General features: G+C 36.7%; 1 long non-coding RNA gene across 4 annotated transcripts; it reads right to left on the bottom strand.

Annotated features, from left to right (window-relative positions):
* Positions 1–251: 251 nt before the first annotated feature.
* Positions 252–3,434, bottom strand: LOC145166658 (uncharacterized). 4 transcript variants are annotated; one of them, XR_013740649.1, is made up of 10 exons: positions 3,187–3,434; positions 3,028–3,113; positions 2,838–2,947; positions 2,639–2,724; positions 2,232–2,466; positions 2,066–2,149; positions 1,388–1,542; positions 1,049–1,129; positions 641–689; positions 252–559 (listed from the first exon to the last, which is right to left on the bottom strand). It is a non-coding gene; the product is annotated as an uncharacterized LOC145166658 (long non-coding RNA). The 4 variants fall into 4 exon arrangements; XR_013740648.1 differs by lacking the exon at positions 1,388–1,542 and having other exon boundaries at positions 3,187–3,431; XR_013740647.1 differs by lacking the exons at positions 1,049–1,129; positions 1,388–1,542 and having other exon boundaries at positions 2,232–2,515; positions 2,611–2,724; positions 3,187–3,431.
* Positions 3,435–15,118: the final 11,684 nt, after the last annotated feature.

Here is a 15,118-nt window from a genome sequence, read left to right as displayed (position 1 = left end):
TAAAATAGAAACATAAAATTATATGATTTGTTCGTTTAATAGCATATTAATTTCTCTTTCATATAAAATAAAATACACAAATAAAATGTTCATGTTAATCTTTTATTAAATATTTATTAATTATAGATAATTAGATATTTATAGAAAACTAGGGAAGAGTCCCGCTTTGCGGGATTGGATCCGCTAGAAAAACCTGTCTAGGGTCAAAACGAAAATAGCAATAACAGATGAAGAAATAAACAAAAAACACAAACGGAAAAACCATTTCTTTTTCAACTAAATACAAACTTGAATTTCACATAAAAAAAATAGACCCTCATTTTCATCCATGTATATAATCTAAAGTTTTGGCGACACTTTCTGTTGGTGTAGTCTTGCTCTTTGACATCTATACCCTTGGAGACATGGTTATACTATTGACTCATTTCAGATTCCATGTATTGGTGTAGTCTTGCTCTTTGACATCTATACCCTTGGAGACATGGTTATACTATCGACTCATTTCAGATTCCATGTCTAGCGGTGATTCGTGCTTTAAGTCGATGACTTTTGGTGTATCCTGTGTGGTCAAACACAAAGTTTAGAATGTTGACTTTTGTAAAAAAAAAATACATATCTAATATAAGAGATAAGGACTCACCATAATTGAATTATGGGAGGCGTTTGGACCTGGGCCTAACGGGAAAGACCTGAAATTTTGATAAAAATTAGAGTCAGTTTTGTACTTTTATAAACTTGTTTGCTATAGCATCCTACTTTAAATTTTTCTTGTTACAGTTTTGTACTTTGAAAAAATATATTCAAATATAGGAATGTCATGCAAATTGAAATTTATATTTATTGCTAAAATTAGGTAAATTTATTAAAGTACAATGTCCTAATAAGAAAAAAAAAACAGTACAATGCTATAATTAGTAGATTTTTCCAAGGACAGTGGCTTATTAAGAAATAAACTGAAAAAAAACAGGATGTTATATGTTACTATTTATTTCATTTGGACTTATAAATTAAAATAAAAACCAAGGTTGTAGAACTCGCTACTTGGTACCTGCTCAGCCGACTGGGGAGTAGCGAGTACTCGGGAGTACTCGAGGAGTACTCAGATTCGGTAATTCATGTAGAAATATTTCTAGGAAAATTATATATGTCAAAATCATAATTTGATTGAAATATATAACAAAATTAGATACATGTTAATACATAAAAACTGAAATACGCACAAATGTCTCACTTCATAAATAATTACTAAAATTTTAAGATATATATGTAGTAATAATCATATGTGTGTGTTAAATAATAAATCATTAAGTGTATTATGCATATTAATCTTGAAATTCTTGATTTTTTTTCTTTTTATGACAATTTTGACCATTTGACCGAGTAATACCGAGTAGGCCCGAGTTAGAGAGATGTTGACCGATTTTGACCGAGTTTGACTTAATCCGAGTTTTTTTTGCCGATTTCACATTACTCGCCTCGGTGGAGGGCCGATTCCGAGTAATCGGCCGAGTACTCGGCCGAGTTTTGCAACACTGATAAAAACTAAAAATCATGCAAGAAAATCCGAATAAACATCATTAAAAAAAATATTACTATATTAGTTAACATGTTGTTCGACCTGTTTCAAGATTCTATATTTGGATAATTTATGATTTTCTTACAATTTTTGACAGCATCTTGTGGGTGTCAATTATGATTTATTTGAATTCCTATTCAAAATTATAGCGTTTTTATCTGTTGACAGCTTAAGAATAAAATTACATATTTATCAATTATCATCATTAATGATATTGGTTCAGTGTTGTAAATATTGAAGGATCTTTATGACATTTAACTAAATAAACAAAATCCAAAAGGGCATCCATATCTTGCAGGTTTAATGATATAAATGGAATATTCTTTTTTTTTTTAAATAGTCACAAAATAAAAGCAAAAAAATGTTTATTTCTTAGCCTATAAGTATATAACATCAATTATCAATTTGGATCCGTATGTTTACCCTTTATTTTATCATCATCTAATAGTAAAAAAAATGTAAGATATGAGATAATAAGAGAAATATTACCTTTCTTCACTGGTAGTGCCCAGGTCTTCTTTCCCAAGGTAATGATTCATGTTCAAATCTTCCAATCGTCACAAATAGACCCACCTACAACATACAAAGACAATTTCTCAACAAAATCATGTTCAAAGCAAGAAATCAAGACAATCATATTTAAAAAATAGGTTACCTTTAATCATGGTTTTGGAATCCTAAACACTCTGAAAGCTCAACAGTTCAGCAACGCCCCTCCCCATGTTCCAAAGCATTAAAAATGTTGCGTGAAAAAAGATTGCATAATTGAAAGTAAAAGAGAAAACATATTGGATGTGTACATACCAACTTCTAAGATTAATTACGAAGAATAAATGTAGACACTTTCTTTTTCTGCCTACATCAATGGAATCGCAACCACAGAAAGGTACCTGCCAAGTAAATTGAAACCCAATGTGGATCATGTGAAGCTATGAGGACCTGAAGCATTCAATCAGTTCAACAACACTTATGCTAAGGGTTTAGGGTTTTGTAGTGAAATTGGAGCGACAGTTACTTATATAGTTATATAGCACCTGATTAAATGGAAGTATTCTCGGTTACCTTCACACATGCTACAGCCTCCATTGAAGCTTTGTTGTTGACAGGTGGAGAAACTTCAAGATCATATTCTAAATCGCTTTTATCATCTTGCAAATTGGAATTTAATAAAAAGAGTATAGGTAAACTGAATGATGGAAGATGGAAAACATCTTATATCAGATGAGTGTTTTAAGAATAGATATGAATACAAGATGCTTACCAGAGGTTTAGCTTCATCTTCTAGGTTTTCAAGCATTGCATCCCTATAATCATCGAAACTGTGAAGCAACATACACACACCCGACCCGAAAGCATGTTCTTGGGAAGGACCTGCAACCCACGGTGAGGGAGTAATCCGAAAATTAAAAACAACAAAGCACAAATTATAAAAAATTAGGGCTCAAACCCACCTGAATCAGGTTCATAATCTCCGGTAACGGTGGGTCGCCAACCAAGCAGATCCAAATCGAGTGAGGATTAGGGCATAAAATCAAACCTAAAGATGCAAATCATCGTGGGTAATACACTTACAGACAAGGAAGGAGAAGTAGAGTTTCTACAAGATGAACCTGCAATTGAGCGATCTGAAGAGCTTGTAGGAGGTCGATTATACGCTAGGGTTTTCCAGGCCATGAGGTTAATCCACAAATCTAGAAAGAAAAATCCGATGACTTTGAAGAGGTTCACGTGGAGAAGCACGGAATAAGGGAGAACGGGGGTGAGAAGGGGTTGGAGGAACTTATAAGGCGGTGGAAAATTTGTGGAAATCGAGATCAGAAGCGGTGGGGATGACAAAAACCGACCACGTAGATGGTATAAACACAGCTCATTACATCTGTAATCCACTATAATAGATAAATATGGATAAAAAAATAAAAAATAAAGCAAAACAAATAAGAAAAAACCCACCAATTACAGGGAAGTGTTGTTCATCTGGTACTTCTAAATTAGTATATATATATATATATATATATATATATATATATATATATAAATCAGATATTGAGGGTGTGAGTAAAATTTGAAAGAACCTTAAAATTGATGTGGGGTACCTTCGGATGCCCAACGTTCGTACTACGCTCCGTGTACAAAGCTCGGAACGCCCAGCATACTTCTGTCTTCTGCGGTCCGAGATGAGTCACGCACCACCACCGAAATCTCGCCACGTGTGTAAGGCCGAGCTGTCCGAGGCCCCGCGTTCGTCCAAGGCCTCGCCTATAAAAGGAGGCTGAGGGCAGCCACTTTCTTCACTCCAAAATCTTCTCTCTCTCACTACTTTCTCTCTCTAGCCACCCTAAACTCCCCTAAAGCCTAGGAAAACCCCCTAGCCCCCGAAGGAAGCCCCGGAGAGCCCTAAGGCTCCAAGAAAAAGAGTTTTTCAGTTTGAAACTCTGCCCGTGCAGAGCCCTATTTTCAAGCAAACTTCCCGATTTCGTCAAAGGAGATCATTCTAAGAAGCGAAGTGTTGTCCGAATCACTCCTTATCATGTGAGTGTGTACTCACTTTCATCTTACACATAGATATGAAGTATTTAATATAAATTGCGTGCTATGTGTATATAAATTATATGTTTACTTGGGATCTATGCTGAATGAAAGATCTAAACCTCTTTCTTCTCAGATCTGAACTTTTTCTTTCAGATCTAAACTTTCCTACAAGATCTGAACCCTTTTCCTTCAGATGTAGACTTTCTCACTTCAGATCTAAACTTTTCAAATCTAAACTGTATATGTATGTTTTATACTTTGAGATCTATGTTGTATGAAAGATTTAAACTTTGTTTCTAGCTCTGAACTGTATATGCATTTTATATCTACAAATATGTTGGGTAAAACATGGGTAGATGAAATAGTTGGTGTGTGATGAAATAAAATGATGAGAGGCCTTGAGGTCGACGTTGATCCAGTCATCTAGCGGAGTATCGATGACGACCACGGACTTTTCTAGGAAGTCCAGTGGAACGCTAGCAGGCTCGCAACCTGTAGGTGTTTGTGAACGATGTGTTCACCGGTGTACTCCATCCCCCCCCCCCCCAATGATTGCCTTACGGACGCATATGGCTGAGGAATCCCCTTACCGGTAGTGTCCAACCCCGATGAAATTCCTTAGGATAGGTCCCTTGTGATAGATGCTTTAGGGACGTAAGGTGAGGATAACGGGAACGGGTAATCGGGTTTAATGATTGTTGAAAATAATAATCTTATTTATTGTGGGTTGAAAACCCTATATGCTCACCAGGCTCCCCAGCCTGACCCACTCATTTTCTTGTATTACAGGTAGTGGAAAAAGCATAGTTGGATGATCTGACGAGGGATTATGGATTTATAGGCCAATATAAAATAAATAGAACGTTGTAAGGCCTATATTGTTTTAAGGCCAATTTTGTTTTATGGCCTATGATTTTTTGTTTATGTTTTTGATCTTTATTGATGATGACATCCCAGGTTTTGTCATCTAATGAAAATACATTTCCTTTAAGAAATGCTTTGATAAATTTTTATCATATTTTGTTTTGGGAACAAATTCGGCAACACTTTCTTTGAAATATTACTCTGATTTTATTATAAAAGCATAAACGAAATCGGTCTTTTCTGGCCGTAAAAATGGGGATGTCACGATTGGTATCAGAGCATTAGTTTAAGCGAACTAGGAATTTGTAGGATTTCTAGACTTAAACTTAAAATGTTAAGCGATGATCGTGAGATGAGTGTCTTCCATATTTTAGACACGAGCACTAGTTTATTTTAGGAAAGATGGCTAAAATGCTTTTATGTGCTAAATGCTTTATGTTTTCCTTGTATGCTATAATTTTTCGGATCTATGGTTTGTTGCCGACCGGATTTGGAAACCTTATGTGTTCAGGATTTTAAGCGTTCAAATACGATATTAGAACTAGCATGTAACGTTTCGGAGTGATGAGGAGAATTTATACGTCTATCGTGAATAAAGATCTAAATTCACCTAATTTCGTGTATAGATCGAAATGGTAAGAACCAGAAGTGGAGCTGGAGACGCAAATGGAAACAGGAATCAACGACCTCAACCCCAAGGGATTGAACAGGTGCCGATAGTAGAAGCTTCACCTAAACCAGTCATAATGGTTGGAGTTCAAGTCATGATTCGAGTTATGATGGCTGAACAGAGGGAAGAAATGAGACAATTGTTGCTGAATAACATAAATGAACCTTCAATGCATGTTGAACAACCAGAACAGAATGAGGGAGAGTCTGAAGAAAGGAATAACAGCTGTACTGTCAGTCAAGTGGAACCCCCAGTGGTGAGAAGGAATGACCCGGAGAGGGAAATCGACCGAGATGGACGTATGTATAAGAACTTCTTGGGTGCCAAACCACCAAGTCTTTTCGGAAACCCAAAGCTTGTGGAGATTATGGACTAGATCTCGAAAATGGAGATGGTATTTGAAAGCTGCAATTGTAGTGATAAGCAGAAAACCGTCTTTGCGGTTCGACAACTAAAGACCGGAGTCTTGAGCTGGTGGAAATTGTTGGCGGATACGATGCCACAAGGAGAAGCTTTGAAGATGTCTTGGGAAGCATTCATGGAACAGTTGAAGATGCAGTACTGCTTCGAGATAGATTTGATCGATCTAAACAATGAGTTCCAGAACTTGAAGAAAGGGAAAATGAGCATTGATGACTATGCTACTGCGTTCACTGAGAAGATGAAGCTATTTCCATACTTGGTACCGACTGAACTCGATAAGATAGAGAAATTTGCTAACGGATTGCCATCAGACTTTGGCCCAACAGTCAAAATGGAAAGCACGCTGAAGGCAGTCGTTAGAGCATCCAAGCATGTTGAGACCCAACTAAAATAAAGGGGTCTGGAGAGAACTGAGCTGGGTGAGAAGAGGAAGTTCGAGGGATCTTCGAGATCCAACAAGAAAAGTAAATCCTCGAAGTCTGGTTCGAGAGGAGGAGGAGGCGAAGCGAAATGGTGCGAAAAGTGCAAAAAGAAACATCCTGGGAAATATGATGGGGAGGTCACTTGTATTAAATGTGGGAAGCCTGGGCACTATGCCAACGAGTGCACGTTCAACAAGAAAGTTTGTTATGGTTGTAATAAGGAAAGGCACCTCTTAAGGGACTGTCCGAAAAAGAAGGAGGCTGCAAGGCCTAATGTCCCACCGAAGCCAAAAGCCAGAGCTTTCCAGATGACACTCGAAGCCGCGAAGGAAGCAGCGGACGTTGCTTCAGGTACCTTTCTTGTAAATGGATTGCATGCCAATATATTGTTTGAGCAAGTTAATCCTTTATATCATATAAATTTGATGGAAGACTAGATGACCTAGTTGTAGAAGTTGCCAGTGGAAAATTCATACTTATTAGCAATTGCATTAGGAATATCGTCATCGACTTAAACGAAAACGAATTCCATAAGGAGTTGTTGCCTATTGAGCTGAATGGTTTCGATATCGTACTGGGAATGGAATGGCTTAGCGCCAATGATGCCGAGATATTGTGCAAGAAGAATATAGTAAGAGTAAACCCGCCTGGAAAAGAGTCATTTGTGGTGTATGGGGACAAACATAGAGTGAATTATGGGATCATTTCCCTAATGAAAGCCATAAAATGTTTGTCTAAGGGATGCACATCATACTTGGCATTTGTGATCGATGCTAAGAAGGAGAAAAAGGAAATTCAAAATATACCAGTGGTGTGTGATTATCCGGAAGTCTTTCCTAAAGATCTTCCTGGATTGCCCCCTGATAGACAAGTAGAGTTTCGAATAGACTTGTCACCAGGAACGACACCAATAGCAAAAGCACCATACCGTTTAGCACCGACGGAGATGAAGGAGCTTATGATGCAACTTCAAGAGTTGTTGGACAACGGTTTCATTAGACCTAGTTCATCACCCTGGGGAGCTCCGATGTTATTAATGAAAAAGAAGGACGGTAGCATGAGGATGTGTATAGAGTACAAAGAGCTAAACAAAGCAATAGTGAAGAACAAGTACCCGTTGCCAAGGATTGATGACTTGTTCGATCAGCTGCAAGGTTCAGCTATTACTCTAAGATCGATCTTAGGTCAGGTTATCATCAGCTGAAGGTGCGAGAACAAGATATTGAGAAAACCGCATTCAGAACAAGATATGGACACTATCAGTTCTTGGTTATGTCATTTGGACTAACCAATGCTCCAGCGGCATTCATGGATTTGATGAACAGGGTTTGTAAACCGTTCCTCGATAAATCCGTAATAGTGTTCATAGATGACATTCTGGTTTACTCAAAGAGCCAGCAGGAGCATGGCAAGCACCTGCGAGAAGTGTTATAAGTATTGAAAAACGAGAAGTTGTACGCCAAGTTCTCCAAATGTGATTTTTGGATTCGAGAAGTCCAATTCTTGGGTCATGTGGTTAACCAAGAAGGGATCATGGTTGATCCAGCAAAGATTGAAGCGTTAATGAAGTGGGAACGACCAAAGAGTCCTACAGACATCAGAAGATTTCTGGGATTAGCCGGATATTACTGAAGGTTTATCCAAGGTTTTTCATCGATAGCTGCTCCATTGACAGCTTTGACCCATAAAGGATCCACTTATACTTGGATTGAGAAGCACGAAGAAGCATTCGAGAAGTTAAAGAAGAAGTTGTGTGAAGCACCGATTCTTTCTCTACCCGAGGGAGTTGAATACTCTTTAGTTTATAGCGATGCATCTGGAGTTGGGTTAGGTTGTGTTCTGACCCAAAGGGATAAAGTGATAGCGTATGCATCGAGACAATTGAAAGAACACAAAAAGAACTACCCCACTCATGATCTGGAGTTGGCAGCGGTAGTATTTGCACTAAAGATATGGAGTCATTATCGTTACGGCACGAAGTGCAAGCTTTTCACTGATCATAAAAGTCTTCAGTATCTCTTCAATCAGAAGGAATTGAATATGAGACAATGACGTTGGCTAGAGTTGCTTAAAGATTACGATTGCGAGATACTTTACCACCCTGGTAAAGCAAATCTCGTAGCAGATGCTTTAAGCCGAAAAGTGAGCCTTGAAAGGAAAAGGCCAAGGGCATTAAGGATTGAAGTTGTCTCAACGATTGTGGAAAGTATCAAGAAAGCTCAAGAAGAAAGTTCAGAGAAAAATGACCGAAAGGAAGAGCGTTTGGGAAAAACGCTGGTGTTTGGTATGAATAATCAAGGATTGAAGGTATTCCAAGATAGGATTTGGGTACCCAAAACGGGAGGAATAAGAGATCTTCTGATGGAAGAAGCTCACAAGACCATGTACTTGATCCATCACGGCAGCAAAAAAAATGTATAGGGATCTGAAACCCTACTACTGGTGGCCGACGATGAAGCTCGATGTTACGAAGTATGTGGCTGAATGTATGACATGTGCGAGAGTTAAGGCACAACATCAGAAACCGTATGGGATTTTAGAACCTTTACTTGTACCCATGGGTAGATGGGAAGACATCACCATGGATTTTGTCACTAAACTGCCCAGAACGAAGGACGGTCACGACATGATTTGGGTAGGCGTTGATCGATTCACTAAGAGTGCACACTTCATAGCAGCCAATGAAAGATGGTCTATGGATAAGCTCGCTAATGATTATTTGAAGGAAGTAGTAAGACTTCACGGTGTTCCTTTAACGATAGTGTCAGACCGTGATAGCCGTTTCACGTCAAGGTTTTGGAGGAGTCTACAAGAGGAATTGGGTACAAAGTTGTGTTTAAGTACAACTTACCATCCGCAGACCGATGGTCAGAGCGAAAGATGTTGGATTAGTGTCTAAGTCCATAACTATTTTGGTATGTACTTGACCCGATTGTGAGCCTGGTCCTTTTGGGTTGCCTTCACACGGGTGACTAGACAGGATAACAGTTGAGGATAGAGGTTGATTAGGGCATAAATATGATTTATTTATTATATTATATGATTAATATAATAATTTGGAATCATATTATTAATTAGTATTTAATCAGAAATTAATTAGGAATTAATTTCGGGATTAAAGGAATTAATTAAAAGTACAAGGGCTGTTTTGTAATTATTTGATAGTTGAGACTTTGGGCTATTGGATCACCTTTATTAAGGCTTGAATGAAAATCCTAGAAGGATCTAGGAGTTTTCGTCCAAGGGCTTAAGGAAAGGAGTCCATGGACTTGCTTAGGCCCTAAGCTAAGGGATTAGGGTTTCCACCTTGAAACCCTAGCTAGCCTCAAGTATAAATAGCACCCTAAGGCACTAGAATTCGACCACTCCTTGGGAAAACCCTACTAGGGACGAATTTTGGAGCTTAGTACTTTTCCTCCTCTCTCTCTCATATTCATCCTCTCACCCAAAGTGTGTTTGTGAGCCATTAGAGGTACTACACTTGTGGTACTTGCTTTCAAGAGCTAAGGAAACTCAAGGAATTTGTTGTTATTACTATATAACAACAAAAAGATATGTATTCTATTCTCCTATGTGAATTTCGAAATTACTAGGAGCATGCTAGGATTCCTTATGTGTTCATAATGTTGTATAACTAATAGTGATAACATAGATCCAACTCTAGGGTTGCATGCACACATAGGATTGTTTGTATAAAACCCATCAGTGGTATCACAGCCATTGGTTTTTGTTTTCAATTAGATTCTATACAAAAGTATGAATTTGACATACTAGGGTTTATAGCCAATAAACCCTAAAGGCATGATTTTCGAAATTAGGGTTCATAAACCCTAAATTTCGAAATTTGGTTAGGGTTTCCCAAATCCTTTCCTTAGCTTCCAAGATTTCGAATTCTAGGGTTATCCAACCCTAGGATTTCGAAATTGGCCTCCTCCCCAAGATTACATCCTAATTTTTAGGGATTTGGATAATGCCATATCTTATAATTATCTTTTAAGTGTTTAAATTTGGTAATTAAAGATTTTGAATTATCTCATCCCATAATTTCGAATTTTAGGGGATTTAAGAGATTAGGTTAAATTAAGTGTTTAATTTAATAGATGTCCTCCAAGATTTAATAATTCAAATTAATTTTTTAATTTTGGATAATTATTAAATCAAATTTTAATATTTAATATTAAAAGGTTTTAATTTTTCGAAAATTTTTTAAACCTAATTGTTTTGAAAAGTTCAAAACTTGCCCTCAAGTTTTTGAATTTAAAAGTTGATTAAAAGTTTAATTTTGAAATGTTAAATTCTAAAACCCTCGTATTTTGAAAAGTTCAAATTACACCCTTATGGTTTTGTTAAGTTAATTAAAAGTTTAATTAAAAGAGAAAGTTAATAAAACCACCTAGTATTTTAAAACTGTAAAAAATACACCCTATACTATATATATATATATATATATATATATATATATATATATATATATGTGACATTAAAAGTCTAATATTTTATATATCTATGAGTAAACAGTCAGTCTTACTGTTAGTAGGCGTCATTCACGAAGCTGATCTATAAGGGGTGTTTAAGGAAATTGCCTATAAAATGACGATTGAATGGGTATCCACTCTTACCCACCGCACTCTTGACTAGTGGAGAGTCGTTAGCCGAACGGGTAGGATAAGACGAAAGCTTCCATTATAAGTATAATGAAGTACAAAGTAAGTACATGCTTTTACAAATTCCCAAATTCTAGTTACTTTAGGCAAAATGTGAAATTGTATGCTAATCCATGGAATTACACTTCGTACCCTTGTCAAACGTTAGTGGAGCGTGTGTGGTTAACCGGCACACTAATTTGGGATTGACATTGGTGGCGAAGGGTGGCTCGATGTTTATCATAGATCAATGGAGCGTATGTGGTTAACCGGCACATTGATTAGGTGATAGTATCATTGAGTGCATCACGTAGATTCGTATGGTTATTCACACCTTGTTTGTGATCCTCGGTATCCCAGTCGCAAATTTGAAGGGCATAATCGAGATTAAACATGCCATTGAAAAGTTCAATGAATCTCAAAAGATCTAGGAGTTTCAATTCATTTAAAACTTAAACTTCATTTTTGTTTTTCATGGTGGGAATTGGTAAATCGTCATTTACCTAACTTCAAATATTCTGCAACTAGATTACGGCATCCCTCTTCTAGGTTGTAGAATGTTCTGTTGGATCCTAGCCTTGATGTTTCATTTGGGTGTTACATCAAGGATTCTTATAAACTAACTTGAATTTTCTCCCGTTTTGTAGATGTCTAAATCTTACAATGGTCTTCCCAAGTCCCTTGGAACAAGCTTTCCAAATGAAGATGACGTTCCACGATACGATCAAGGAAATGAGAGTCATGCTTCACTTCCTCCACCTCCTCCAATTATTCTCCCTAACCCACAAGTTCAAAGGCTTGAAAAGTTCAAGCTCACTCAAGCCCTATTGGCAAGTAAACAAGAAGATGGGAAACCTGTGTGTGCACACGTCTTGGAGATAAAGTCACACATTAACAGGTTAAGGATGTTGGGTGTCGAGATTTCAGGTGAGTTAGCTGTTGATTGGGTTCTTCAGTCGCTTCCTGAATCATATAGTGAGTTCGTTAGAGAGTACTATATGATGAACCATGACGTGACCCTCATTGATTTGACCTATTTGCTTATAGCTGCTGAATCGGCAATGATTTGGCGTGCTGATCAAGAAAATTTGTCTGGTGAATCAAACTCCCAAACTTCAATGGACATTGAAAATGGTGACATTGGAAATCCGGAAAAGGAAAATTCTGAGATAGTTCCTTGTGCCATTCCAAAAGAGTCCATTTGCTTCTATTGCCAAGAGAAGGGGCATTGGAGACGAAGCTGCCCTATTTACCTGAGAGATCTGAGAGATGGGAGAGTCAAGACGTATGGCTCTACTTCAGGTAAAATCTATTAACTAACTCTATAAGTTCCTATTCTTTGATTCTTAATACATGATGTGACAAGATTACATTTTGATGTTTTTGCAGGATCGAAGAAAAGAGAGGAAGCTTAAGGAAGAAGCGTGCTGAATCTGATCATGAAGAAATGGATTTCGATTGCATGGACTCGAGGATCAGATTTTGAGCTGCTACTCTAGAGTTAGGATAGATTGATAAGAAATATGTAATAGCATAGTTTTTCAGTTGAATTGCATTGTAAGGACAAATTTTTCCGCAATAAAATAAATTTTGATTTTGTCTTATTTATTTATCCTTGCAATGGTGTGTATGAAAAATTGATGTTTAATTGTTTCTATTGTTAGCAATAATGGATTTGATTCTTAATTATGTTATTTGTGGAAATGTCAAGAATTTGCCAAATAAGGGAAGATTCTCATCGCCCAAGTTTCAGTTGGACAGAAACTTGGAGTCATGCAACTTGGTTGCGTGATGAATGAGAAACTTCATATTTGGAAATTAGACTAATTCTTTGACAAAGTGTCAAGAGAAGGACTAGGAGATCGAGTACACTAGGTTGTGCATTGATCAAGTCCACCACAAGAGTGATAAAGATATTCGTCACGATTTACTAAAGTTTAGTAAATATGGTTATACTTATAAGATTAAGTATAATTCTGAGTTGATTGAAAGAGTTTCAATCAATAGCAGAACGAATAAGAAGAATCAAGTAGGCAGAAAGATAAAAGTTTCTCTATTCTAAGAAGAAGGGAGAGTACCTTTTATTGTGTTTTATGATAAGTCTTAATGATTAAGAACCATATCTCAATTGATCCTCCAAGTGAGTCTTAGTGCATTTGTATGTCTAAGAAGAGGAATCGAGAACTGTAGAAATGGTTAAAATCAAGAAGTCAATCATACTTCGTTCCAATATCAAGTCTTAGAGTTATATTCCAAGATTGTGAATTGAGTGACAAGTCTTAAGTAGGTGTATAACACTCATCAAATGTGGAGTTTGGAAAGGGCTTTCTTATTCTTGCACATTTGAAATTGGTAAGTTGTGCTGTCTTGGATAAGACAAAGACCAACTAGGACCAATTATGTGAAGTATTTTGTCTTGATAAGAACTACACTAACTCTTAAATATTTGTTTTGTCTAGGAAAGGTTCCTGACAAGAGAATCATATATGTCAAGAGGTCAGTGGGAGTCTCAATTGTCTTGAAAAGTTTAAAGAACAAATCAAGAATAAACCGATAGTTAATCACTAGCACACGACTTGAGGTTGGCGACCTATCGTGTTGACATAATTTTGTTTCTGCATCATTCCAGATGAAGTCAACTATGCAATATGAGTTCTATAAATTGATTGCATAAAGGCAAGGCACCCTAATCAATGGAAAGTACATTGATAGGAAAGGGTGAACTACTCAACGACCTGGAAGCAATGGTAGGCATTCGTGCTACCATGAGGCAGGAAATCGAGATTGAACAAGTTCAGTCCATATGAGTTAGATTTGTCACGAACATTGTCTTACGATTATTGTTATGACAAATTCAAATGGATAGGAACACATACACTTTAAAATCTAAGTGTCATAAGGTCTCCCTCCTTCATGAAAATGATTGTGAGGAAATGCTTTCACTAAGAGAGATCTTAAGAAGATAGCAATTGTGATAATTGTATTCTCAAATTCGATTATGATTACGGCATCCCTCTTCATAGTTCGAATTGTGAGATTTGGCAATTAGTCTGAACATCTGGGACTTAGTAACATAAATTTTGAATTGTTTAGACACACATGTGAGCTATCTAAGGAAAGGTGTATGAGCTTAAAAAGCTTAGATAAAGGCTTATCAAAGCATTAGGTATTTGAAATATGAACTTAAGGAATTCAATAAGCATTGTTTTCTAGAAGTTCAAGTGTTTTCTGAATACATGTCAAAGCTAGTGGGAGCATAAGTGTTATGCTTGTATGGAAATAATCATTGTGTTAGTGGGAGCATGATTATTATTTCAAGTATTGCGAGTTAGCAATATTAATTATAGAAAACAAAGATTAACTTTGCAAAGTTGTAGGGGTTGAAAAGTTGTTTTGCTATAATTAAGGGAGAGAATATTATACTTCGTTTCAAAATCTAAAAGCTTAGATCAAGAAATGTTAATAAAATTTAGTCAAGGATACATAGCACGTTCTCAAAATTCGATTATGATTACGGCATCCCTCTTCATAGTTCGAATTGTGAGAACATTGCTAACAAAATATTATGGCAAAAGACTGATAAAGTTTCATGTCTTTATGTGAGACATTATGCATCGTGTCCAATACGTTTCGGGTATAGGATCGATTGCATATGCTGTAATATTTGACCATTCTAAAATTTTCCAAATGCCTAGGGCATTAAGAGGGAAAAAGGGACTAGAATCGGTTTTGACTAAAATAATTAAACAACTATCAAAGGACGATCTGAGGTTCATTGAGGATTTGTCGCTTGTGAGTAGTTGGAAGTATAGTACTGGATGGACTATATTGACATTATTATGAATAGATAAGATTCTATTAAGAATGAGTTGTCATATGGCAAATATGGAAATGTTTCCATTAATGGGAGTTTGATATTAAGAAATATGTCCAGATTAGAAACTTTTATGCGAGAAGGGTGTTCAAAGGAATGTACTTTGAATGTGAGACT

The sequence above is a fragment of the Lactuca virosa genome, chromosome 3, assembly GCF_052849685.1.
Source record: "Lactuca virosa cultivar CGN04683 chromosome 3, Lactuca_virosa_CGN04683_v6, whole genome shotgun sequence".
Taxonomy (NCBI): Eukaryota; Viridiplantae; Streptophyta; class Magnoliopsida; order Asterales; family Asteraceae; genus Lactuca; species Lactuca virosa.
Note: the sequence above shows the minus strand (reverse complement) of the source record. Positions and strands in the feature narration are given on the sequence as shown.